This window comes from Macaca fascicularis, chromosome 19 (genome assembly GCF_037993035.2).
Source record: "Macaca fascicularis isolate 582-1 chromosome 19, T2T-MFA8v1.1".
NCBI lineage: Eukaryota > Metazoa > Chordata > Mammalia > Primates > Cercopithecidae > Macaca > Macaca fascicularis.
In genome coordinates this window covers 7337885-7364702 of record NC_088393.1, presented here as the reverse complement: position 1 = coordinate 7364702, position 26818 = coordinate 7337885, and the positions used below count along the sequence as shown (strand labels likewise).

Here is a 26818-nt window from a genome sequence, read left to right as displayed (position 1 = left end):
TGGGCTACAGAGCAAGACTCCGTCTCAAAAAAAAAAAAAACAAAGAAAAGAAAATGCAAGGCCAGTCACAGTGTCTCACACCTGTAATCCCAACATTTTGGGAGGCCGAAGCGGGTGAATCACCTGAGGTCAGGAGTTGGAGACCAGCCTGGCCAACATGGTGAAACGCCGTCTCTACTAAAAATACAAAAAAATTAGCCAGGGGTGGTGGTGGGCACCTGTGGTCCCAGCTACGCAGGAGGCTGAGGCAGGAGAATCGCTTGAACCTGGGAGGCAGAGGTTGCAGTGAGCCAAGATCACGCCACTGCACTCTAGCCTAGAAACAGAGCGAGACTCCATCTCCAAAAAAAAAAAAAAGAAAGAAAGAATGAAAGAAAAAAGAAAATTCAGTCTGTTAACAGTTAATCATCATCCTGTCCACTTCATCAAAAGGAAATTCAATGTCCGTTAACAAGACCAGGTGCAGTGACTCATGCTTGTTCCTGGTACTTTGGGAGGCCAAAGTGGAGGGAGGCCAAGATGGGTGATTCACCTGTCCCAGCTGAGGGAGGGGAAGGATCACCCACCTTGGCTTGGTCAGAAGGGCAATAAGGGAAAGACCAATGTGGCTTTTGTGGCAAAACCCTCTCTCTACTAAAACACACAAAAGAATTAGCCAGGCATGATGGCGGGTGCCTGTAGTCCCTGCTACTCGGGAGACTGAGGCAGGAGAATCACTTGAACCCAGGAGGCAGAGGTCGCAGTGAGCCAAGATTGCAACAAGGTCAGCTTTCTCTTTTTTTTTTTTTTTTTTTTTTTTGTATGTTTAGTAAAGACTGGGTTTCACCATGTTGGCCAGGCTGGTCTCAAACTCCTGACCTCAGGTGACCCACCCACCTCGGCCTCTCAAAGTGCTGGGATTATAGGCATGAGCCGATGCATCCAGTCTCATCTTTTAAAATTTAGCATTAAACTCAGACACCCAGATTAACAGGATAAAGACCAGAGATGTCCACCGTCATAAATTTAGCCTGCACAAAGGAGGAACTGGTGTTTTGATGAATCTACCTAACTCACCAATTAACTGACCACACTTTGTGTGTGATCTTTTTTAAGGGTGACGGTAAATGCTTCATGAGTATGTTGTGCTGAGATAGAAAAACTGTATCTCTTTAAAATTCTCAGAACATTGATTTAAATATCATGCTAGCGTGCGTATGCACAATGCACATGCAAATTTCCAGCAAACTTTACCAGCCCTGAGACCCGAGTGAGACTATTTGAACACAGAGCCCACATTTTCCAATTTGGGGCAAACCCACTTCTTAATACTATGCAAGTCTCCAGAGAACCCACACATTTGTGCCCCAATATCTGCTCATTTCCTCCCACCCCTATTCCCTGGTAACCACAGTTCTGCTCTCTGTCTCTAAGAGTTTGGCTTTTTTTTTTTTTTTAAGATTCCCCATATTGACAGAACAGGAGTATCACTATCTTGGACAAGTGCTGCCATTTTAAGTTTCATCTTGATCAGGGCCGGGCGTGGTGGCTCACGCCTGTAATCCAAGCACTTTGGGAGGCTGAGGCAGGTGGATCACGAAGTCAGGAGATTGAGACCATCCTGGCTAACACGGTGAAACCCCGTCTCCACTAAAAATACAAAAAAAATTAGCCAGGCATGGTGGCGGACACCTGTAGTCCCAGCTACTCGGGAGACTGAGGCAGAAGAATGGCATGAACCTGGGAGGCGGAGCTTGCAGTGAGCCAAGATCGCGCCACTGCACTCCAACCTGGGTGACAGAGCGAGACTCCCTCTCAAATAAAAAAAAAGTTTCATCTTGATCAAAAACTGCCTAAATCCAAATGGCATCAGCCTAATGGCTAAGGTCACCATGACCATAAACCACAAATAACATCCTCAACCACAGACATGTCAGCCCTAAGATAACCTCCTTTCTGGGTGGGAAGATGTCAGCCCCAAGATAACCTCCCTTCTGCCCAGAGACATTCCAACCCCCCCACAAACCTCTCCCCCACACAGAAACATTTCAAGCTTGTGATAAGCCCCCTCACCCTAAAACCAATATATACTGTTAGTCTGTAAGAGAGAGCGCTCCTGACTGAAATTGACTAGAAGCCCCTCTCAGGTTTATTCTCCAAAATAAACCCGTCTTTGACTGTTGAGCCACTTTTTGTGTTTCTTTCCTCTTTCTTTAACTCTTACCCGTATAAGTGAGATCATGCAGTACTTGTCTTTCTGTGTCTGGCTTATTTCACTGAGCTCAATGTCATCCAGGTTCATCCATATTGTCCCAAATGTCAGGATTTTCTTCTCTTGTAAGATGCAATAATGTTCCAATGTGTTCCTCTCTAGACCATACTTTCTTTATTCATTCATTATTGGACACTTAGGTTGTTTTCATATCTTGGCTATTATAAATAATGCTGCAATGACACTATTCACAATAGCAAAGACTTGGAACCAACCCAAATGCCCATCAGTGACAGACTGGATTAAAAAAATGTGGCACATATACACCACAGAATACTATGCAATCATTAAAAAAGAGTTCATGTCCTTTGTAGGGACATGGATGAAGCTGGAAGCGAAGCCATCATTCTCAGCAAACTAACACAGGAACAGAAAACCAAACACCACGTATTCTCACTCATAAGTGGGGGTTGAACAATGACAATACATGGACACGGGAGAGGAACATCACACACCAGGGCCTGTCAGGGGATTGGGGGCAAGGGGAGGGAGAGCATTAGAACAAATACCTAATGCCATGTGGGGCTTAAAACCTAGATGACAGGTTGATAGGTGCAGCAAACCACCATGGCACACGTATACTTATGGAACAAACCTGCATGTTCTACACATGTATCCCAGAACTTAAAGTAAAATAAAAATAATAATGCTGCAATGTTCATGCAGATATTACTATGTTCTGACTTCTCAATGTCAGAAGTACGGCCTTTGAGGAACTGAAACCTGTGTAGCTGAAAGCTATTAAAGAGCAGATTCTCTTGCTCCAAATACTGCATTCTGGAAGAGGGAACTAAGGTCTTCAAGTCTTAGTGAAACCGTTCTCTGACGTCTTTCTCATATACCCTGGTTTCCCCATGGGGGCCACACAAGACCCAGGGCATTCTGGAAGAGGGTACTAGGGTCTTCAGGTCTTAGCGAAGCTGTTCTCTGGTGTCTGTCTTATATGCCCTGATTCCCCGATGGGACCACACAAGACCCAGAGAAGGCAAACATTTCCACTGGCAGACTTGTTGCAGATTCTTCTCTCCTCCAACCCCAAGATCATATTGTACTTGCAAGATCGTTTCTGCCCTGAGAATTGGCTTAACTCTAACACTTTGTCATTATTCAAATAGGCTGGGACGGATGTGCCTCATCCGCTCAGGAGGCAAGCCCAGACAAGCCCAGACAAGACCAAACTTTCTTTACATTCAGAGACTATCTGGACTCTCAGATTCATATGTAAGTCAAAAACCACCTACCCAGCACCCATACACACACACACACGAGCACAGCCTCCTCCTCATGTGCACACACCCAGGCCTTGGTAAAGTGTGCACACTTAGTCTTTTATGTGCACAGACCATTACTCTGTCAAATAAAAAACAAATCTGAATTTAGCAGGAGAGACTTTATTCAAAAAGACTATTACAAGGAGGGTAGAATAGGACTATCCTGTCACACACATCCATGTGAAGAGAGTCCACCAACAGACTTTGTGTGAGTAACAAGGTTGTTTATTTCACTTGGGTGCAAGTGGGCTGAGTCTGAAAAGAGAGTCAGCAAAGGGAGATGGGGGTGGGGCAGTTTTTATAGGATTTGGGTAGGTAGTGGAAAGTTACAGTTAAAGGTGGTTATCTCCTGCGGGCAGGGGCAGGGGTCACAAGGTGCTCAGTGGGGAGATCATGAGACTCATTGTTCAGGAGAAGGAATGTCACAAGGTGGATTGTTTAGTTGGGGTAGGGCAGGGACAAATCACAATGGTAGAATGTCCTCTTTTGTGGTTCTTCAGTTGCTCCAGGCCATCTGGATGCAGGTCACAGGGGTTATGATGGCTTAGTTTGGGCTCAGAGGCCTGACATTCCTGTCTTCTTATATTAATAAGAAAAACAAAACAAAATAGTGGTGAAGTGTTGGGGCAGTGAAAATTTTAGGGAGGATGGTATGGAAAGATAATGGGTGATGTTTCTCAGGGCTGCTGCAAGTGGGATTAGGGGTGACGTGGGAACCTAGAGTGGGAGAGATTAAATTGAAGAAAGATTTTGGGGTAAAGGGTGATACTGTGGGGTTGTGGGAAGGAGCATCTGTCATATAGAATGATTGGTGGCCTGGATGTGGTTTTGTAGGAACTGAGAAACCAAACAGAAGATAGAAGGTCCAAATAAGAGAAGGAAATAAACAGGTATTAAAGGGCTAAGAATTGGGAGGACCCAGGATATCCAACTAGAGAGTGTCCAAGGTGGTTCAGCATAATTATCTGCTTGGTTGGCGAGTTTTTGGGCTCTATCCTTGAGTGCTTTTATGTTGTCATATACCAGGCCAGATGGATTTAGGTAAAAACAACACTCTTCATTTAAAAATATACAGAGTCCTCCTTTTTCAGTAGTGAGTAAGTCGAGGCCTATTCCTGTCTTCTTATATTAATAATAAGAAAAACAAAACAGTAGTGGAGTGTTGGTGTCATGAGGGAAAGTTGTTCGGTCCCGTTTGCAAACTGATTTTTGGGGGTAGGGAAAACTAGTGTACATGTGCCTGTCCAATTAACAGGTAGACACATGTAGGTGGAGGAGCCACAGAGGAAGAAGAGGCCTTGTGTAAGGTAAAAATGGAAATGTAAAGTGAAAAGATGAGAGGATGTACTAAAAGAGGTACCTTCCTGTGGCTGGGAATCTGGAGTAGGCAAGAGAAGATTACCAGCCTGGAGAATTTCCTGTCTAGCCTGCTGGAGGACTGGAAGATAGTCACCCAGAAGGCTTGTGTCTGGAACAAGGTTGAGGCCAAGCAAGAAAGTGTGTCTGTATAAAAGTTCAAATGAACTGTACCCTGTGGTCTCTCGAGGACAGGCCCTAATTCTGAGGAGGGCAAATGGTAGAAGTACTGTCCAGTCATTTTTAAGTTGGAGGCTGAGCTTGGTGAGGTGTGTTTTTATTTTTTTTTTATTATTTTTTTTTTTTTGAGACGGAGTCTCGCTCTGTCGCCCAGGCTGGAGTGCAGTGGCGCAATCTCGGCTCACTGCAAGCTCCGCCTCCCGGGTTCACGCCATTCTCCTGCCTCAGCCTCCCGAGTAGCTGGGACTACAGGCGCCCGCCCCTGCGCCCGGCTAATTTTTTCTATTTTTAGTAGAGACGGGGTTTCACCATGGTCTCGATCTCCTGACCTTGTGATCCGCCCACCTCGGCCTCCCAAAGTGCTGGGATTACAGGCGTGAGCCACCACGCCTGGCCGAGGTGTGTTTTTAAAAGACCATTCGTCCGTTCTACCTTTCCTGAAGATTGAGGATGGTTTGGGGTACGAAGTTTCCACTGAATACCAAGAGCCTGAGAAACTGCTTGGGTGATTTGACTAATAAAGGCCAGACCATTGTCAGATTGAATAGAAGTAGGGAGGCCAAATCAGGGAATTATATCTGTTAGAAGGGAAGAGATGACTGCAGTAGCCTTTTCGGAGCTAGTGGGAAAAGCCTCGACCCATCTGGTGAAGGTATCGACCCAAACCAAGAGATATTTAAATTTACAGACATGGAGCATATGAGTAAAGTCAATTTGCCAATCTTGTGTCAGAGTAAATCCACAAGCCTGATGTGTAGGAAAAGGAGGAGGCCTGAGAAAGCCTTGGGAGCTGGTGGCATAGCAGACAGAGCATTGAGAGGTGATGGTCTTAAGGATGGATTCCCATGGAGGGAAGGAGATGAGGGCCTGCAGGAGGCAAGCCAGAAGCTTGTATCCCACATGGAGGTGGTCACGAAGGGAAAAAAGAATGGACTGAGCTTGTGAGGCAGGAAGAATGAATTTTCCATGATTTAAGAACCACTTGCCCTGAGTTGGAAAAGACTGGTGGAGCAGGTTTTCAGAAGAACAGTAGATGGGAGTGATAGAAGAGAAAGAAAAATACTGGCCCTCTGGAGTTGGGGCTGGAATATTGGCAGGTGTGGAGGCACTGGCTATTTGTTTTGCTGTCCTGTCGGCATAGGCATTTCCTTTTGCAATAAGATCAGTTGGTTTCTGGTGTCTTTTACAATGAATGACTCCAGCCTTGGCTGGCAGGAGAGCAGCCTTAAGGAGGGCCTTTGTTAGGGAGGCATTGATAATGGAAGAGCCTTGTATGGTAAGGAAGCCTCTTTCAGCCCAGATGGCAGCATGGTTATGGAGGATGTGGAAAGCATATTGGAGTCAGTATAAATGCTAATGTGCATTCCTTTAGCGAGAGAGAGCACACAAGTTAAAGCAATTAGTTCAACTTGTTGGGAAGTGGGGGAAGGAGGAAGCAGCAGCTTCGATAATGGAGGTGTGTGACATGACAGCATATCCAGCTTTAGCTGGTGAAAATTGATTGGGTTTAGAAGAACTACAATTGATAAATCAAGTGTGGTCTAGGTTTGGAATTGAAAGAATAGAAATCTGAGGAAAGGGGGAAGATGCTATGTGTATTAGGGAAACACAGTCATGTGGTTCAGGACTTGTGTTGGGTGTTAAGTGAGAAGCTGGGTTGAAATCGGGCCCTTGGGCAATAGTTACTGTTGGGGTTTCAATAAAGAGTGAATAGAGCTGGAGGAGTCAAGGGCCAGACAGTAAGCGTGAAAGGTGTGAGGAAGATATTAATGCTTGAAGGTTGTGAGAACTGTAGAGGGTCAGTGAGCATAGCCTGTTTTTTTGAGGGTTTTCAGATGTATTAAAGCAGCAGCTGCCACTGCATACACACATGAGCGCCAGCCTAAAACAGTAAGGTCAATTTGTTTGGACAGAAAGGCTACAGGGCACGGTCTTGGTTCTTGTGTAAGAATTCCTACTGCACAGCCCTGCACTTAGGCTCTGTGTAATGAAAAAGGGTCAGGATGAGTCAGGGAGAGCTAGTATGGGAGCAGTCTCTAGAGCTGTTTTCAAGGAATGGAAAGAGCAGTGGGGAAAGGATTTAGGATCTATGGGATCAGCTAGGTTTCCCTTTGTGAGTTTATATAATGGTTTTGTTAGGATGGCAAAACCAGGTATCCAAAGGCAAAAGTACCCAACCATGCCCAGGAAGGAAAGGAGTTGTTGCTTTGTAGAAGGGGTTGGGGTTTGAGAGATCAGCTGGACACAGTTGGCAGGGAGAGCACGTGTGTTTTCATGAAGAATTATGCCAAGGTAGGTAATGGATGAGGAAGAAATTTGGGCTTTGGAGGGGGATACGTGATTCGTTTGAGAATAGATGTTGGAGGAGCAGGAGGGTGTCCTGTTGGGAAGATTTGTAGGAGGGGCTATAAAATAGAAGGTCATCAAAATATTGAATAAGGTGAGAAGCAGAGGGGTAGAAAGAAAGTAAATCATGAGAAAGAGCTTGGCTGAAGTAATGAGGGCTGTCCCTGAAGCCTTGCGGCAGCACAGCCCAGATAAGCTGCTGGGACTGATGGGTGTCAGGGTCAGTCCAGGTAAAAGCAAAGAGAGGCTGGGACAAAGGGTGCAGGGGAATAGAAAAACAAAAAGGCATCTTTAAGATCGAGAATGGAATAGTGAGTTGTGGAGGAAGGTATTGAGGACAAAAGAGTGTATGGGTTGGTCTCCACAGGGTGGATAGGCAGAACAATATGGTCGATTAGGTGCAGATCCTGAACTAACCTGTAAGACTTGTCCAGTTTTTGGACAGGTAAAATGGGGGAATTGTAAGGAGTTTATAGGCTTTAGAAGCCCATGCTATAGCAGGTGAGTGATAACAAGCTTTAGTTCCTTTAAAATCTGTTGTGGGATAGGATACTGGCGTTGAGCTGGGTAAGGGTGATTAGGTTTTAATGGGATAGTAATGGGCATGTGATTGGTTGCCAGGGAGGGAGCAGAGGTGTCCCATAGTTTTGGGTTAAGGTGGAGGGGATACAAGAGGAAGATGTGAAAGAGGCTTTGGGTTGGGGAGAAGGGCAGCAATGAGATGAGGCTGTAGTCCAGGAATAGTCAAGGTAGCGGATAATTTTGTTAAAACTTCTTGACCTAATAAGGGAGCTGGGCAGGTGGGGATAACTAAAAAGGTGTGCATAAAAGAATGTTGTCCAAGTTGGCACCAGAGATGGGGAGTTCTAAGGGGTCTAGCAGCCTGACTGTCAATACCCACAACAGTTATGGAGGCAAGGGAAACAGGCCTAAGCTAAAGAACAAAACTGCTGGAATCACATTACCTGACTTCAAATTATACTACAGAGATATAGTAAACAAAACAGCATGGTACTGGCATAAAAACAGACACATAGACCAATGGAACAGAATAGGGAACCCAGAAACAAATCCATACATCTAGAGTAAACACATTTTTGACAAAAAAGCCAAGAACAAACATTGAGAAAAGGATAGTCTCTTTAATAAATGACCCTGGGAAAACTGGATATCCATATTCAGAAGAATGAAACTAGACAATCCATAGTAACAGGACGTGAAGCTAGACAACTGGTTAGACAAGAAATGCTCAGAAGGGAGTATGCCTTAACCCTAAAGAGGCCTAGAAGAGTCATGACAAGATGAGGGCGTTTATAGCCCTATCTTATCCATATGGACAGGCACCCCCCGCCATGCATCTGTTTATAGGCTCTTCACAAAGGTTGCATTCCATTCCCAGAGCTATGAACATCTGCTTTTCTGGGGTAGGAATCTTGGTGATGTGACCTCCCCGACTGCACATCCATTCATAAGCTCTCCACAGGGGGAAGCACATCACACACTGTTGGCTCATTCTGGCAGTCCAACCTGGCATTATCTTTACACAATTCTGCATGCAATTTTGTATTTACAATAATCAGGAGCATTTCATCTTTTATTCCATAGCAATAGTTTCAGGGGGTCTCCCTACATCATGGAAGTTCCTCAAATAACTAAATCCATACAATCCAGCAATCCCACTGCTAGGTATATACTCAAAAGAAAGGAAATCAGTATATCAAAGAGATAGCTACACTCCCATGTTTATCATAGCATTATTCACAATAGGCAAGATTCAGAAGCAATCTATTTCTATCAACAGATGAATGGATACATAAAATATGGGACATATACACAATAGAGTACTATTCAACCATAAAACAAGAGTGAGATCCTGTCATTTGCAACATGGGGATGGGACCTTTTAGCCCAATGGGGGGGTCACTCTGCAGATCCCTTTCTAATAATGGCCACTGTTATTATCCCTCCCCTACCCCTGATGTGGCTCCATCAAGATCCAATTTGGGTAGAACAGTGGCCTCTGAAGGGAGAGAAATTGCAAAAAGACCATGAATTAGTTGAAGAGCAATTAAAAGCCAGCCATATAGAACCATCTAACAGCCCTTGAAATTTGCCTATTTTTGTCATTCCCAAAAAGTATGGTAAATGAGACTTTTGCATGACCTATGTGCTATTAATACTAATTTGCAACCTATAGGGTCCCTTCAGCTCGGGCAATCAACCCCTCCCCCATGTCAATTCCTTGAGATTGGCCTATAATCATTATAGGCTTAAAAGACTCCTTTTATATCATTCCCCTTGCAAAGCAGGACAGAGAAAAATTTGCATTTACCATATCAGCTACCAATAATGAAAGGTCAGCTTGCCAATTTCATTAGAAAGTGCTTCCTCAAAGAATGCTGAACAGTCCTACCATGTGTCAGTATCATGTAAATCAAGCTTTGCTCCCCAGTAGAAAAGAATTTTCTAAGTGCAAGATTATTCATTTTATGAATGATATATTACTAGCAGCCCCAATGGAGCCAATGCTTTTAAGTTTATATACCTCTGTTGTAAAGAATGTAAAGTCAACAGGTTTAATCATAGCACCCACCTGAAAAAGTACGAATGTCTTCTCCTTGGAAATATCTTGGGTACATACTAACTTCCTGGTCAGTAAGACTTCAAAAGGTTAAATCAAATACTAGCAACTTAAATGATTATCAGAAATTACTAGGCAATATTAACTGGCTTCGCCCCAACTTGGGCATTACTAATGGTAAATTGCAAAACCTGTTTTCTATCTCAAAGAGCAATACAGCCCTGGATTCTCCCAGGTATTTAACCCCCACAGCGAAAAAGGAAATTGAAGAGATAGAGCAAGCTATCTCTCAAAGGCAACTAGATTACGTTGATCCATGGTATTCAATTCAATTGTTTATTTTTCCCACTAAACACTCCCCTACAGAGTTAATAGGACAGATGGCCCCAGGGCTGCGCCTTCTAGAATGGGTTTTTTGCTCACATACTGGGACTACATCACTCTCTCCCTATATCCAGTTAATCAGTAAAGTCATCTATTCAGGCCACAAATGATGCAATCTGTTGCTAGGTTATGATCCTAATGTCATAAAAATTCCTTTAAGTAAAAAGCAATTTGAAGCAGTTTTGCCCCTGTCGTTAGATCTACAAATAGCCCTCTCTGATTACACAGGCCATATAGAGCATGCCCTTTCTGCTGACAAACTCCTTCCGTTCTTATCTCGAACTACTGTGATTTTACCTACAAAAATAGTTCACTCCCCTATACCTAATGCTTTCACACTGGGTACTGATGGCTCGGGTAAACATGGAAAAGTAACTGTCCAGTGGAGACCACATAATTCCCTCACTTGATATGGGTTTACTAGCACTGAAAGAGCTGAAGTTGGAGCCTTAATATTGACTTTGGAGACTTTTTCCACTCAGCGCATCAATATTGTTAGTGACTCTGCTTACTATGTTTATTTATTGTAGAACCTTGAGACAGCACTCATTAAGTTCACTCCGGAGCCCACCCTGTGCACTGCTTTTCTCCAACTTCAGAAATTGCTAGATCAATGTACACACCCTATTTTTATTAACCATATTCGAGTCCACAGCTCACTGCCTGGCCCATTGGCTTAGGGCAATGATCAAACAGACTTACAAGTTATGACATCACTGCTTTACCAAGCCACCCAATTGCCAAAAGTGGAGAAATATATCTAATTTTTCCACCGAAACTGGAGAAACTTATCTAAACAATTTCAACTTACCCAGAGACTAGCTAAACAAATTATCCTACAATGTCCAGATTGCCAACTCACAGGCACATCCCCTCCTTCTACAAGTGTTAACCCTAGAGGACTAAAACCTAATCAGTTATGGCAAATAGATGTACACACATCCCTGAATTTGGAAAACTATGATATGTACATGTAACTGTTGACACCTACACTCATTTAATTAGTGCACATGCTCTTCCTGGAGAGTCCACTCAATATGTCATTAAACATCTTCTTTTAACTTTTGTGTTTATGGGGCAGTCCACAAAAATTAAAACTGATAATGGTCCAACTTAGCCAGCTCATAAGTTCAACAATTTCGTCACACATGGAACATCCAACATTCCACAGGCTTTCCATATAACCCCCAAGAACAGGCCATAGTAGAACGTGCCCACTCCATCCTTAAAAATATGCTCAGAAAACAAAAAGAGGGAAAGTATGGATAAGCACCCTGCAACACTACTAGCACACACCTCGTTTACCCTTCATTTTTAAAATTTAGGTGACAAATTTCCACCAGCTATAGAAAGGCACTTTGCTAAAACTTCTCAAGACACAAAACCTGCAGTTTTATGGAAGGATATAAATAGTAATGAATGGTGTGGTCCAGATGATTTGCTAACATGGGGAAGAGGATATGCTGGTGTTCACACCCCCTCAGGTCCTCTTTGGATTCCAGCATGATGCATCAAACCTTACCATGGCATGGCTAGGACCCAACCCAATACCAGAAATGAAGGAGATGACCCGGCAGGATCCACAGCCCCAGATGATGTGACTTCATCAGACAACACAGGCCCCAGACATTATCTGGAGGAGGCTGAAGAGGACAACTCCGAAGGCTAAGCAAATCCTACTCCAAACACAAACACCATTCACTCCAGATAATTTGTTCCTTTTTCATTCTCTCACTTTGCCTGCTACCTGTACCTGCCACACTCTATTAAGCCCATCTTCTAATCTGCCTTTTGTCTGCCCTGTTGCTTAGACAAACAACCCCTTCCCAGCTTCTAAAAATGTGAGTGCTTCACTAGAAGAAACTAACATACCCCCAGTGGGGATCCTTAGTAACAGCACACATCAAACTGAAGCGCCAAGTAACACTACAGGTCACTCCTTGATTGGAAAAGAATGTTACTGATTATACTCATGTTTACCTCATGTTATTTGCTAATTCTAGGATGCAAAGCCAGAATAAGAGCAACGACTGCCTCGCCTGACAGACCTGTTGATGCACACGTCTGTACTCTTCAAACAACAAGGACTGATGTGAAAAACAGAGAAGGGGGAGATGTAGGGGATCGGTCAGGGTGGTGGGAGAAATTATAAAGTTACAGGAAATAGACACAAATCTTCTTGGAAGGCCAGGAGTTTGTATAACTTACGTAGAAGATTTGGCTGAAGGCAGTTGAATTATCTTAAAAGCTTAGGGCATAGATATATGGGACTGTAGAGGAGTTTATCTAAATAGCTTGTTTACTCCTGTGGTCCTAAGACTGACCTTTGGTCATCTGCGGGTGCATGATTGCTCTCTACTTGGGAGGTCGGCAATGTTAATTACCACCCAGTGGTGTTTACTTGAGACCTTTGTCATTTAATCTGTACTAAATAAATGTGAATTTCACTGGCTTATCAAGGCCGATTCTGCTGACTCAGGCAGCAGAGCCCCTTAGCCGCACTGACAGGCAAAATATCTGTGTCAGTGTATGTCTTTCATCCGTCACTGGGTCAGGGTCCGTAGGTCAGACCCGGCAATCTGGTACTACAGGTGCATACCACCATACCTGGCTTAATTTGCTATCTTATTGTTACAGTAAGTCTGTTCCATTCGTCTTGTGATTTTTATTTGACCATTAATGCTGGTCAGTTATTGTGTCTAAACCACAAAAGGAAGGTATGTCTGGCCTCCCATCTCATTATGTCTGGGAACTAAGTTTTTAAGATTTTTTTACAGGGGGTTCCCTTGGCCAAGGAGGGATCCATTCTGTCAGTGGCAGTGGGAAGGGGGAGCTTGGGATTTAATTATTAGTTTACATTCCCCCTTTTTTTGGTCATTATATACCAGACGCAGCATCAATGGCCAAACTTTTATTTTGTCCCATATTATTGCTGGGGTGGTGTGTCTGCCTACCCAGGCCCAACATGTCCCTCGGTGGGGCCCCTATGGCCAAAGGTCTTAGAGTCATAATATTTACAGCCAACTAAATGTTCCAGGCCAGATGGGAATGGTGGTGGGCAGGTTCTCACTAACCCTGGGAACCCTTTAAGTAACATAAGAGCCAAAAATCAAATGTCAAAAGGCGAGGTTATAAAATTGACATCTATTTAAGTTCTATGCACTGAGCTACTGTAATATTGGTTGTAGTTACACACTTGTAGCAATTAGTGATACAAAATATAAGCATTTTCCTAAAACCATTTAAGCTAAGGAATTTAGAGACTTTCAATGTGCTGCAAGGCTTTTTGTAGTCTTTTTAGTAATTTCTCCTAAAGTGGCTCATAAAATTGTTTATACAATTGGCACAATTTTATTACTGGCAGCACTATACCCAGAAGGCTCAGGTGATATGGTTTGGCTGTGTCACCACCCAAATCTCATCTTGAATTCCCATGCATTGTGGGAGGGACCTAGTGGGAGGCAATTGAATCATGGGGGCAAGTCTTTCCCATGCTGTTCTCATGACAGTGAATAAGTCTCATAAGATCTGATGCTTTTAAAAACAGGAGTTTCCCTGCACAAGCTCTCTTGTTGCCTGCTGCCATCCATGTAAGAAGTGACTTGCTCCTCCTTGCCTTCCTTCATGATTATGAGGCTGCCCCATACACGTGGAACTGTGAATCCTTTTTCCTGTACAAATTACCCAGCTTCAGGTATATCTTTACCAGCAGCAGGAAAACAGACTAATACACCAGGCATCTGGATATCCTCTCTATAATTTTTGTTTAATTCTATGGCAAGCAAAACTTTTTATGGTTGGGATGGATGGAGAGAGGCCACATAGTAGCCCAAGAAGCAGTTTTATTTTGGAAGATGTTTGGGCATCTGTGTGCCCATTCTTGAGTATGAGGGTCTGAAATAATTCTATCCCTCAAATTTGGCCCTTACCATCTCACATGCCCACCTCTTCTGTGACAGTCCCTGGGCCTAGAGGGAAGGGGCTTATATAGTTTTAGCAGCAGGCCATTGGCTATGAAAGCACATAAGTCCCAGTGATATTCTAAATAGTTTTTAAATTTCAGAGATATCAGGCCAGGCATGGTGGCTCACACCTGTAATACCAGCACATTAGAAGGCCAAGGTGGGAGGATCACTTGAGGTCAGGAATTCAAGACCTGCCTGGCCAACATGGTGAAACCCCATCTCTACTAAAAACACAAAAACTTAGCTGGGCATAGTGTCAGGCACCTGTAATCCCTGCTACTCAGGAGGCTAAGGCAGGAGAATAACTTGAAGCTAGGAGGCAGAAGTTGCAGTGAGCCAAGATCACACCACTGCACTCCAGCCCAGGTGACAGAGTGAGACTCCATCTCAAAAAAAAAAAAAAAAATAGCCTGGCATGGTGGCATGCACCTATATTCCCAGCTTCTGGGGAGGCTGAGGCATGAGAATTGCTTGAACCTGGGAGGCAGAGGTTGCACTGAGCCAAGAGCATGCCAATGCGCTCCAGCCTGGGTGACAGAGAGAGACTCTGTCTCAAAAAAAAAAAAATGAGGGTTGGCTAGCTAAAGGATAGAAAGTTTCAAAGAGAGAAAAGAACAGAGTTCCTGAACACAGGAACACCACTGGGCAATGGCTGGGAAATGGGAAGGAGAAGGCAAAGGAGGCTAATGTGGATGAGGAAGAGGGTGGTGCAATATCCTTCTGAAGAACTAGGCAGGGACTTGTTCACTCAGGACCTTGCAGGACCCCTGAGGCACCATTTTCATGGTTGGCAAGGAAAAGTTGAGTCTGTAGATCCTGACAAAAATCTGACTGGTCCAGGGATCAGTGCCCAGGTCAAAGATTGTCCAATAGGATCTCTCCAGTTTGGATGGTAGCTAATCCAGCCAATCAGCTCTCCCCTGGCATTTGTTCCACTGTCCATGGTTCTGAAGTATCTATGCGAAATAAGACTGGGGATCCCAATCAAGAGGTTGGCCGCATAACCCAGTGTATTAGTTAGCTACTGCAGTGTAACAAATCATCACAAACTTAGTGGCCTGAAACAATACTCATTCATTCTTTTCATGGTGTTTGTGCATCAGGAATCTGGGCAAGATTTATCTGGATTCTATTCTCAGGGTTACTTAATCAAGGAGTTGACCAAGCCGTGTTTTCATCTGGAGTCTGGGGAAAAATTGTGTTCAAACTCATTAATGTTGTTGGCAGAATTCAGTTCCTTGCAGTGCAGAACTGAGGCCCCTGTTTTCTTAGCTCATTGTTAGCCAAGGATCACTCTGCTCCTAGAAAGTGTTCTCAGGTTTTTGTCATGTGGCCCCTACCATCTTTAAAGCCAGCAATGACAGGTCAAATCCTTCTCAAGGTCTGAATCTCTCTGGTTTCTTACTTTCTTGATATTTGCCTTCTACATTCAGATTTATAGAGTTTGCATGATTAACTCAGGCTCACCTGGACAATCTCCCTTTGATAAATTTAAAGCCAGTTGAGGAAGTGGCTCAAGTCACAAGTCCTCAATGCCAGACTGTCCAGTGAGCAGCATGGTCTAAGTCATCAGCCAGAGCAGCCCTGGAGCAGAAACAGCAGCTGCCACCATTTGCAAAGCCCAGCTGAGCTGGCCTTGGCATTGTCAATGACACTGAACAGGTTGAAGGAGGAAGACAAAGCACCCCTCACTGAGCTCTGTGTCAAGGTGGTCAGTGATGGTGAAAGCACAGAAATCTGCCTTTTTCCCCAGAGATTCCTCATGATTCCTTAGTTCAAAGGAGTTGTCTTTAGTGTCACAACTGTTGATCTGAAATGGAAACCTGCAGATCTGCAAAACAAGGCTCCTGGGAACAACCCACCACTTATAATTTTCAAATAATATTGAAGTCAAATAAGATTGAGGAATCTCCTGAAGAAGTCTTATGTCCTCCCAAGTACTTAAAGCTTTCACCAAAACACCCAGAATCAAATACTGCTGGAATTGACATCTTTGCCAAATTCTCTACATAGATCAAGAATTCAAGGCCAGAAGTTAATGAAGCATGAGTGAGGGATCTCTTAAAAACCCTACAGAAAACGGTGATTATTAAAAAGTCAAGAAACAACAGATGCTGGTGAGTTGTGGAGAAAAAAAAAAAAAAACGCTTTTACACTGTTGGTGGTAGTGTAAATTAGTTCAACCATTGTGGAAGACAGCGTGGTGATTCCTCAAAGATCTAGAAGTAGAAATACCATTTGACCCAGCAATCCCATTACCGGATATATACCTAAAGGAATATGCATCATTCTGTTATAAAGATACATGCATGCATGTGATCACTACACCACTATCCACAATAGCAAAGACATGGAATCAACCCAAATGCCCATCAGTGATAGACTGGATGAAGAAAATGTGGTACATATACACCGTGGAATACTATGCAGCCATAAAAAGGAACAATATTATGTCTTTTGCAGGGACACGGATGGAGCTGGAGCAGCTATTCTCAGCAAACTAACACAGGAATAGAAAATCAAACATTGCATGTTCTCATTTATAACTATGAGCTGAATGATGAGAACACATGGACACAGAGAGGAGAACAACACACACTGGGGTCTGTCAGCAGGGTGAGGAGAAGAAGAGCATTAGGAAGAATAACTAGTGAATGCTGGCCTTAATACATAGGTGATGGGTTGATCTGTGCAGCAAATCACCATGGCACACATTTACCTATGTAACAAACCTTCACATCCTCTGCACATGTACCCTGGAACTTAAAAGTTGAAGAAAAAAAAAACCTGCAAAAACTTATGAATATCTGAATTATCCTCTCCCTGATGAAATTGATGAAAATATCATGGAGGACACTAAGTTTTCTACACGTAAATTTCTGGATGGCAATGAAATGGCATTAGCCGATGGCCATCTGCTGCCCAAACTGCATATTGTCAAAAACAAATCACAACTTTGATATTCCAAAAGGAATGACTGGCCAGGCACAGTGGTTCATGGCTGTAATTCCAGCACTTTGGGAGGCTGAGGCGGACGGATCACTTGAGGTCAGGAGTTTGAGACTAGCCTGGCCAACATGGTGAAACCCCATGTCTACTAAAAATACAAAAATTAGCCAGGTGTGATGGCTGCCTGTAATCCCAGCTACTCGGGAGGCTGAGGCACGAGAATCGCTTGAACCAGGAGGTGGAGGTTGCAGTGAGCCAGGATCGTGCCACTGCACTCCAGCCTGGGCGACAGAGTGAGACTCCAACTCAAAAAAAAAAAAAAAAAAAAGGCATACCCAAGACTGGGTAATTTATAAAGGAAAGAGGCTTAATGAACTCACAGTTCCACATGGCTAATGAGGTCTCACAATCAAGGCAGAAGATGAAAAAGAGCAAAGAGATGTCTTACGTGGCAGCGGGCAAGAGAGCTTGTGAAGGGAAACTCTCCTTTGTAAAACCATCAGATTTCCTGAGAGTACTTCACTACCATGAGAACAGTATGGTGGAAAACCCCTAATGATTCAATTATCTCCGCCTGGTCCCACCCTTGACTTGTGGGGATTGTTAAAATTCAAGATGAGATTTTGGTGGTGACACAGCCAAACCTTATCACCTGGTGTTGACTTTTTTTTTTTTTTTCTCTCGTCTCTGTCTCTGCCTGCCTGACACCATTTGAAAAAAAAAATCTATTTTTGCATAAATCCCTCACTGGATTCCAACACAGATTGAATTTTCAGTCTCAGGTGGTGTCTGCAGTTAAAGTAAGGCCATTGATTGTGAAGGAATATGGGATTATGAACATTGGAATGGGGACTGTATTAGCCTGGTCTGCGAGCCATAACGAAATACCAGAGACTTACCCAGCCACAGCTATAATTCCTATAATTCCACCTATAATTCCTCCACTTTGGGAGGCCAAGTCGGGAGGATTGCTTGAGTCCAGGAGTCCGAGACCAGCCAGGGCAACATAGTAAGACCCCATCTCTTAAAAAAAAAAAAAAAAATGGCCGGGCGCGGTGGCTCACGCCTGTAATCCCAGCACTTCGGGAGGCCGAGGTGGGCGGATCACGAGGTCAGGAGATCAAGACCACCCTGGCTAACATGGTGAAACCCCGTCTCTACTAAAAATACAAAAAATTAGCCAGGCATGGTGGTGCGTGCCTGTAGTCCCAGCTACTCAGAGGCTGAGGCAGGAGAATGGCATAACCCGGGAGGTGGAGCTTGCAGTGAGCCGAGATCGCGCCACTGCACTCCAGCCTGGGCAACAAAGCGAGACTTCGTCTCAAAAAAAAAAAAAATTAGAGAAATAGTCAGGGATGGTGGCTCATGCCTGGGGGGAAGCTGAGGCGAGAGGATGACTTGAGCCCAGGAGTTCTAGGCTGCAGTGAGCCAAGATGATGCCACTGCACTCCAGCCTGGGTAACAGAGTAAGATTCTGTCTCAAATGCTCTCACTGATAAGTAGGAGTTGAACAATGAGAACACATGAACCCAGGGAGCAGAACATCACACACCGGGGCCTGTCGGGGGGTGAGAGGCTAGGGGAGGGATAACATTAGGAGAAATACCTAATGTAGAGGACGGGTTGATGGGTGCAGCAAACCACCATGGCACGTGTATACCTGTGTAACAAACCTGCACGTTCTGCACGTGTGTCGCAGAATTTAAACTATAATAAAAAATAATAATAATAAATTAAATAAATGCTGGGCCAGGCATAGGATTCCCTTTCCAAAAGGGGAGAAAATCAGAAGGAAGAAAGTGATGATGGGTCCCAAGCAAGTTCAAAATCTAGCGAGGCAAATTCCATTCGATCTTAAGGCTGGAGAATAATCCTCTTTGCTCCCATGCTCTGCCTCCAGGCCCACTGCAGCGGCAGCATCACCATTTTGGGAGAGAGCGCATCAAATCCTAACCACTAGACCACCAGGGAAGCATCATCAATTCAGATCCTCAGGACAGATTCACCCCTCGGCTCAGGATCCCGAGGCTGTCTGTGGTGGTCCCTGATCCTTTGACAGTGAGGAAGAAATCCTGCCCTCTGAAAATGAAGAGGAGCCAGACTCCTTTTGTTGTGAAAAGGACAGCCCTGATGATCTCTGAATTGCCTTTGAAGTCATTCCTCCCTTTTCTTTTTTTTTTTTTTTTTTTTTTGGAGACAGAGTCTCGCTCTGTCGCCCAGGCTGGAGTGCAGTGGCCGGATCTCAGCTCACTGCAAGCTCCACCTCCCGGGTTCACGCCATTCTCCTGCCTCAGCCTCCCGAGTAGCTGGGACTACAGGCGCCCGCCACCTCGCCCGGCTAGTTTTTTTTGTATTTTTTAGTAGAGACGGGGTTTCACCGTGTTAGCCAGGATGGTCTCGATCTCCTGACCTCGTGATCCGCCCGCCTCGGTCTCCCAAAGTGCTGGGATTACAGGCTTCAGCCATTGCGCCCGGCCCCCCATTCCTCCCTTTTCTTAAAGGCTAATGCATACTCACAGCCAAATAACTTCATCGCCCCATCCTGTTGAATCCTAGAAGTCTGAAATCCTTCCCTTAGGTTGATCTGTCTCTGTTCCTTTTAGTTTGAACCGGCAGTGTCTCTGCTGGTATAATCCCATCTGTGTTCCTAGCTTCTAGGGAGATGGCTGATTAAATCCATGGCTCACATCTATGCTTGCGTTCTCTTCAGAACAAGCCTTGTCATTTTTTGCAATATGCATAGACCAAGAAGTTTCCAAATCTTCAAGTTCTAGTTCCTTTTTGCTTAACAATTCCTTCCACTTACCTTTCTCTTCTTGCATTTTGCTATAAATTATAAGAAGAAACCAAGCCACTCCTTCAACACCTTGCTTAGACATTTCCTCAGCTAAGTATCCAGTTTTGTCACTTCTAAGATCTGCCTTCTGCAAAACACTAGAACACAGTTCAGCCAAGTCCTTTGCTACTTTCTTAAATTTTTTTGGAGACAGGGTCTCATTCTGTTGCCCAGGCTCGAGTGCTGTGGCACAATCATAGCTCATGGCAACCTCAAATTCCTGTGCTCACGTGATCCTCCCACCTAAGCTTCCCTAGTAGCTGGGACTACAGGCACACATCACTATGCGTAGCTATTTTATTTTATTTTATTTTATTTATTATTTTTTTAGATGGAGTCTCGCTCTGTCGCCCAGGCTGGAGTGCAGTGGTGCCATCTCAGCTCACTGCAAGCTCTGCCTCTCAGGTTCACACCATTCTCCTGCCTCAGCCTCCCGAGTAGCTGGGACTACAAGAGCCTGCCACCACACCCCGCTAATATTTCTTTTTTTTTTTTTTTTTTAAGTAGAGATGGGGTTTCACCATGTTAGCCAGGATGGTCTCGATCTCCTGACCTCGTGATCTGCCCGCCTTGGCCTCCCAAAGTGCTGGGACTACAGGCGTGAGCCACTGTACCCAGCAATCTGGTTAATACTCTTTTGTCTTTTTTTTTTTTTTTAATGGGGTCTCACTCTATCACCCAGGCTTGAGTGCAGTAACACAACTGCAGCTCACTGCAACCTCTGCCTCCCAGGCTCAATTGATCCTCCCACCTCAGCCTCCCAAGTAGCTGGGACTACAGGCACACACCACTACGCCCAGCTAATTTTTTTTTTTTAATATGGAGTCTTGCTCTGTTGCCCAGGCTGGAGTGCAGTGGTGTGATCTCAGCTCACTGCAACTTCTGCCTCCAGGATTCAAGCTATTTTTCTGCCTCAGCCTCCCAAGTAGCTGCGACCACAGGTGCATACCACCACACTCGGCTAGTTTTTGTATTTTTAGTAGAGACAGAGTTTCACCATATTGGCCAGGCTGTTCTCGAACTCCTGACCTCATGATCCACCCACCTCAGCCTTCCAAAGTGCTGGGATTACAGGTGTCAGCCACCATACCTGGTCATGCCAGGCTGATTTTTATATTTTTTATAGAGATGAAGTTTCGCCATGTTGTCCAGGCTGGTCTCAAATTCCTGAGCTCAAGCAATCCTCCCGCCTTGGCCTCCCAAAGGGCTGGGATTACAGGCATGAGCCACTGCATCCAGCCTGGTCCATGGTTTTTCACTCCATACGTTAATAAAGACGACCAGAAACAGTTAGCATTCATCCGGCAAGGCCAGCAATATACCTTCACGGTCCTGCCATAGGAGAATATCAACACTCCAGCCTTACATCATAATTTACTTTGCAGAGATTTTTTTTTATAATTTCAACTTTTATTTATTTGTGTATTTATTTAGAGGCAGAGTCTCCCTCTGTCGCCTAGGCTGGAATGCAGTGGTGCAATCTTGGCTCACTGCAACCTCCGCCTGCTGGGTTCAAACGATTCCCCTGTCTCAGCCTCCCTAGTTGCTGGGATTACAGGCATGTGCCACCGCTCCCGGCTAATTTTTGTATTTTTAGTGGAGACGGGATTTCACCATGTTGCTCAGGCTGGTCTCAAACTCCTGACCTCAGGGGACCCACCCGCCTCAGCCTCCCAAAGTGCTGGGATTACAGCCACGGTGCCTGGCTTAGGGACTAACATTTAAATTAGTAGACTTTGAGTAAAGTCCCTGGGAGACCCTCCATAATGTGGGTGGGCCTCAACCAATCAGTTGATGGCTTTAAGAGAAGAAGACTGAAATCCACCACAGGAAGAAGGAGTCCTGCCTCTAATCTCTGACTTCAGAGTCAACAACTCTCCCCAGGGTCTCCAGCCTACCCTGCAGATTTCAGACTTGATAGCCTCATCAATCATGTGAGACAATTTCTTAAAATCTCTCTCTCAACCTACAAAGAACTCAAACAAATTTACAAGAAAAAAACAAACAACCCCATCAAAAAGTGGGCAAAGGATATGAACAGACATTTCTCAAAAGAAGACATTCATACAGCCAACAGACACAGGAAAAAATGCTCATCATCACTGGCCATCAGAGAAATGCAAATCACAACCACAATGAGATACCATCTCACACCAGTTAGAATGGTGATCATTAAAAAGTGAGGATACAACAGGTGCTGGAGAGGATGTGGAGAAACAGGAACACTTTTACACTGTTGGTGAGATTGTAAACCAGTTCAACCATTAGGGAAAACAGTATGGCGATTCCTCAAGGATCTAGAACTAGAAGTACCATATGACCCAGCCATCCCATTACTGGGTATATACCCAAAGGATTATAAATCATGCTGCTATAAAGACACATGCACACGTATGTTTATTGCGGCACTATTCACAATAGCAAAGACTTGGAATCAACCCAAATGTCCATCAGTGACAGACTGGATTAAGAAAGTGTGGCACATATACACCATGGAATACTATGCAGCCATAAAAAAGGATGAGTTTGTGTCCTTTGTAGGGACATGGATGCAGCTGGAAACCATCATTCTCAGCAAACTATCGCAAGAACAGAAAACCAAACACCGCATGTTCTCACTCATAGGTGGGAACTGAACAATGAGATCACTTGGACTCGGGAAGGGGAACATCACACACCAGGGCCTATCATGGGGGTTGGGGGGGGAGGGATGGCATTGGGAGTTATACCTGATGTAAATGACGAGTTGATGGGTGCTGACGAGTTGATGGGTGCAGCACACCAGCATGGCACAAGTATACATAAGTAACAAACCTGCACATTATGCACATGTACCCTAGAACTTAAAGTATAATAATAATAAAAAAAATCTCTCTCTCTCTCTCTTCCCTTCTCTAACCCCCCCATATGTGCATATCCACAGAGGTTACACAGTCTCTGTTGCAGCTACTTAACTCTGCTACTGTAGCGTGAAGGCAATTATAGACATTACATAAACAAATGATCATGGCTGCATTCCAATCAAACTTAACTTACAAAAACTGGCAAGGAGGCCGGGAACAGTGGCCCACGCTTGTAATCCCGGCACATTGGGAAACCAAGGCAGGTGGATCGCTTGAGCTCAGGAGTTCAAGACCAGCCTGGGCAACATGGCAAGACTCCATCTCTACAAAAAAATCAAAATCTAGCCGGGCGTAGTGACACATGCCTGTAGTCCCAGCTACTTGGGGGGCTCAGACAGGAGGATTGCTTGAGCCTGGGAGGTTGAGGCTGCAGCGAGCCATGATGGTGCCACTGCACTCCAGCCTGGGTGACACAGTGAGAGCATGTCTCAGAAACAAAACAGACCATGGACTAGATTTCACCTGATCTAGATTTGACTCATGATCTAAAATGTAAACTGCTTGAGAGCAGAAACTAGTCTCTCTTTCTTTTTATTCTGTATCATTGCACCTTGAAAAATGTGGGCACAGCTGGGGCAGTGGCTCACACCTGTAATCCCAACATTTTGGGAGGTCAAGGTGGGAGGACTGCTTGACCCCAGGAGTTTGAGACCAGCCTGGGCAACATGGAGAGACCCCTGTCTCTACCAAAAAGTTTAAAACAAAAAAATTACCTGGGCATGGTGGTGTGTGCTTTTAGTCCTGCTATTTGGAAGGCTGAGGTGGGAGGATTGCTTGAACCTAGGAAGGAGGTTGAGGCTGCAGTGAGCCATGATCACGCCACTGCACTCCAACCTGGAAGACACAGTAAGACTCTGTGTTAAAAAAAAAAAAAAAAGAAAAGTAATAAAAATGTTAAAACAAAAAAAAAAAGAGGACTGCTGATTAGCTGATATTTCATGCCCCCAGGGGCTAATGATATCATTTGATCTGCTTAAAACATGGGCCAAAGGACGGAGCAAAGCTCACCCAACCAGTTCTGTATTTCTTTCTAAGAAATCGCCTTCACAAATGCCCCAAGACTCCCTCCTGTTTTCTCAAATCCTCTCACACTGCATGGGAAATTTCCCAGAACTTCCCTGGCCTCTGAGGCTGTGGTTTCCTCTGGCTTTGATTCTTAACCCCGGTCTTGTCAGATATAGAGAGATCAAGAGATAGATTGAGATAAAGAGACAGATAGAGATAGAGATGGAGATGGAGGGATAGAGATAGAGACAGAGATAGAAAGATAGGTAGAGATACAGAGATAGGTAGAGACAAAAAGACAGAGATGAGATAGAGATGGAAAGAGAGCGATAGGTAGAGATAGAGAGATAGGCAGAGAAAGAGATAGATAGAGGTAGAGAGATAGAGATGGAGAGAGACAAAGACAGAGAGGAAAAGATTGAGAGATTGAGATAGAGAAGTACATGGAGATGAAGAGATAGAGAGATAGGGCCGGGCGCGGTGGCTCAAGCCTATAATCCCAGCACTTTGGGAGGCCGAGACGGGCAGATCACGAGGTCAGGAGATCGAGACCATCCTGGCTAACACAGTGAAACCCTGTCTCTACTAAAAAAAAAATACAAAAAACTAGCCGGGCGAGGTGGCGGGCGCCTGTAGTCCCAGCTACTCGGGAGGCTGAGGCAGGAGAATGGTGTAAACCTGGGAGGCGGAGCTTGCAATGAGCTGAGATCTGGCCACTGCACTCCAGCCTGGGAGACAGAGCGAGACTCCGTCTCAAAAAAAAAAAAAAAAAAAAAAAGAGAGATAGAGAGATAGGAAAAAGGAAGAAAAAAATAACAAAAATAGAAAAAATAAAAAACAAAATTTAAGCATATTTTAAAGAGATAGAGATAGAAAGATAGATATAGAGAAACAGAGAGAGACAGAGATGGAGACAGAAAAGGAACGAGACAGAGAGAGCGGAGGAGAGCAAATGATAATGCAAGCGGGCCTGAATATTAACTGGGGAACCTGGGTAAAAGACACGATGGGTGTTCCTTGTACACCTTTCATTCATGTAACTTTCTGTTTTGTTTTGTTTTGAGACAGTCTTTCTCTGTTGCCAGGCTGCAGTGCAAAGTCTCTATCCTGGGCTCACGCAGTCCTCCCACCTCAGCCTTCCAAAGTGCCAGCACTACAGGCAAGCACCACTACGTGTGGCTAATTTCTTCTAATTTTTGTAGAAGCAGGGTCTCACCCTGTTGCCCAGGCTGATCTCAAACTCCCAGGCTCAAGCAATCCTCCCGCCTCGGCCTCCCAAAGTGCTAACATGACAGGCATGCGCCACCATGCCCAGCCTACTTTGCTTTACATTTGAAGTTATTTTCCAAAAATAGTCTTCTAAAAGAAGCTCTTCCTATAGGCAATCTTAAATTCTTCCCTTGTCACTAATTTCTCAAGCCACTCATGCAACTAGAGTCATTCCCATCACTAAAAGTTGCCCTTGTAAAATCACCTTGTGACTCCAGTTGTTCAAACTCCAGTAAATGTTTTCAGTTATCTTTTAAATTTTTTTTTTGAATGTGTGGGAATGTGTGGGTTCCACGTGAGACCAAATGTTAGAGTGGAACAAAAACTGAACCACAGGGTCAGCCCAGATTTACCGGGCTGGGTTTACTTTTGTTTCCTTTTGTTTCATTTGAGACAGAGTCTCACTCTGTCATCCAGGCTAGAGTGCAGTGATGAAATCTCAGCTCACTGCAAACTCCACCTCCCAGGTTCAAGTGATTCTCCTGTCTCAGCCTCCTGAGTAGCTAGGATTACAGGCACCCACCACCACGCCTGGCTAATTTTCTGTATTTTTAGTAGAAATGAGGTTTCACCATATTGGACAGGCTGGTCTCGAACTCCTGACCTCAAGTGATCTGTCCGCCTCAGCCTCCCAAAGTGCTGGGATTTCAGGCATGAGCCACCTCGCCCAGCCTGGGTTTACTTTAAACTCATAGCTAAGGTAGAAATGGCTAAGCAAAAGCGACTGAAGAGAGAATGAACCTCTCTATGATTCTTTTTTTTACAGAAGTTTATTCTTGAGGGGGAGAAGGAAGAGAAGCTGATTAATGGGTACAAACACACAGTTTGATAAAATAAGACCTAGTGTTTGTTAGCTCAATTGGGTGTCTAAAGTTTACAAGAATCTATTGTCTCACTGGGTGTGGTGGCTCACACCCATAATCCCAGCACTTTGGGAGGCCCAGGTGGGCAGATTACTTGAGGCCAGGAGTTCAAGACCAACCTGGCCAACATGGTGAAACCCCATCTCTACTAAAAATATGAAAGTTAGCCAGGCATGGTGGCAGGCACTTGTAAACCCAGCTACTCGGGAGACTGAGGCAGGAGAATCGCTTGAACCCAGGAGGCGGAGGTTGCAGTAAACCGAGATCGCATCACTGCACTCCAGCCTGGGCGACAGAGTGAGACTGCCTCAAAAAAAAAGAAAAAATGTGTTTAAGATAAAAAATATAAATACATAAACTGGGTGTGTGACCACAATATGTTGCTGCAATCAGGACTATCGCAATAAAATAAAACACTCAACTACTATGAAGCCGTCGCCTGGCCCAGGTCTCATAGAACTAGCAGCTGCCATTGCCTCCTCCACATCTCACTCATGTTGATGATCTGTTTCTGCCACTCACCATCGAGTGCCAAATAAAGAGGACTCTTCATTAGATCATCCTTTTATTTCAGAGGGCACTACGTTAAAAGATTTAATTTACGATACGACATTATCAGGCTCTGGATCAGTTCTACCATTGCTTGTTCAGAGAACAAT

General features: G+C 44.5%; 1 pseudogene; it reads left to right on the top strand.

Moving 5' to 3' along the window:
• The first annotated feature begins 7555 nt into the window (after positions 1 to 7555).
• Positions 7556 to 19243, top strand: LOC135968635 (chloride intracellular channel protein 4-like; annotated as a pseudogene).
• Positions 19244 to 26818: the final 7575 nt, after the last annotated feature.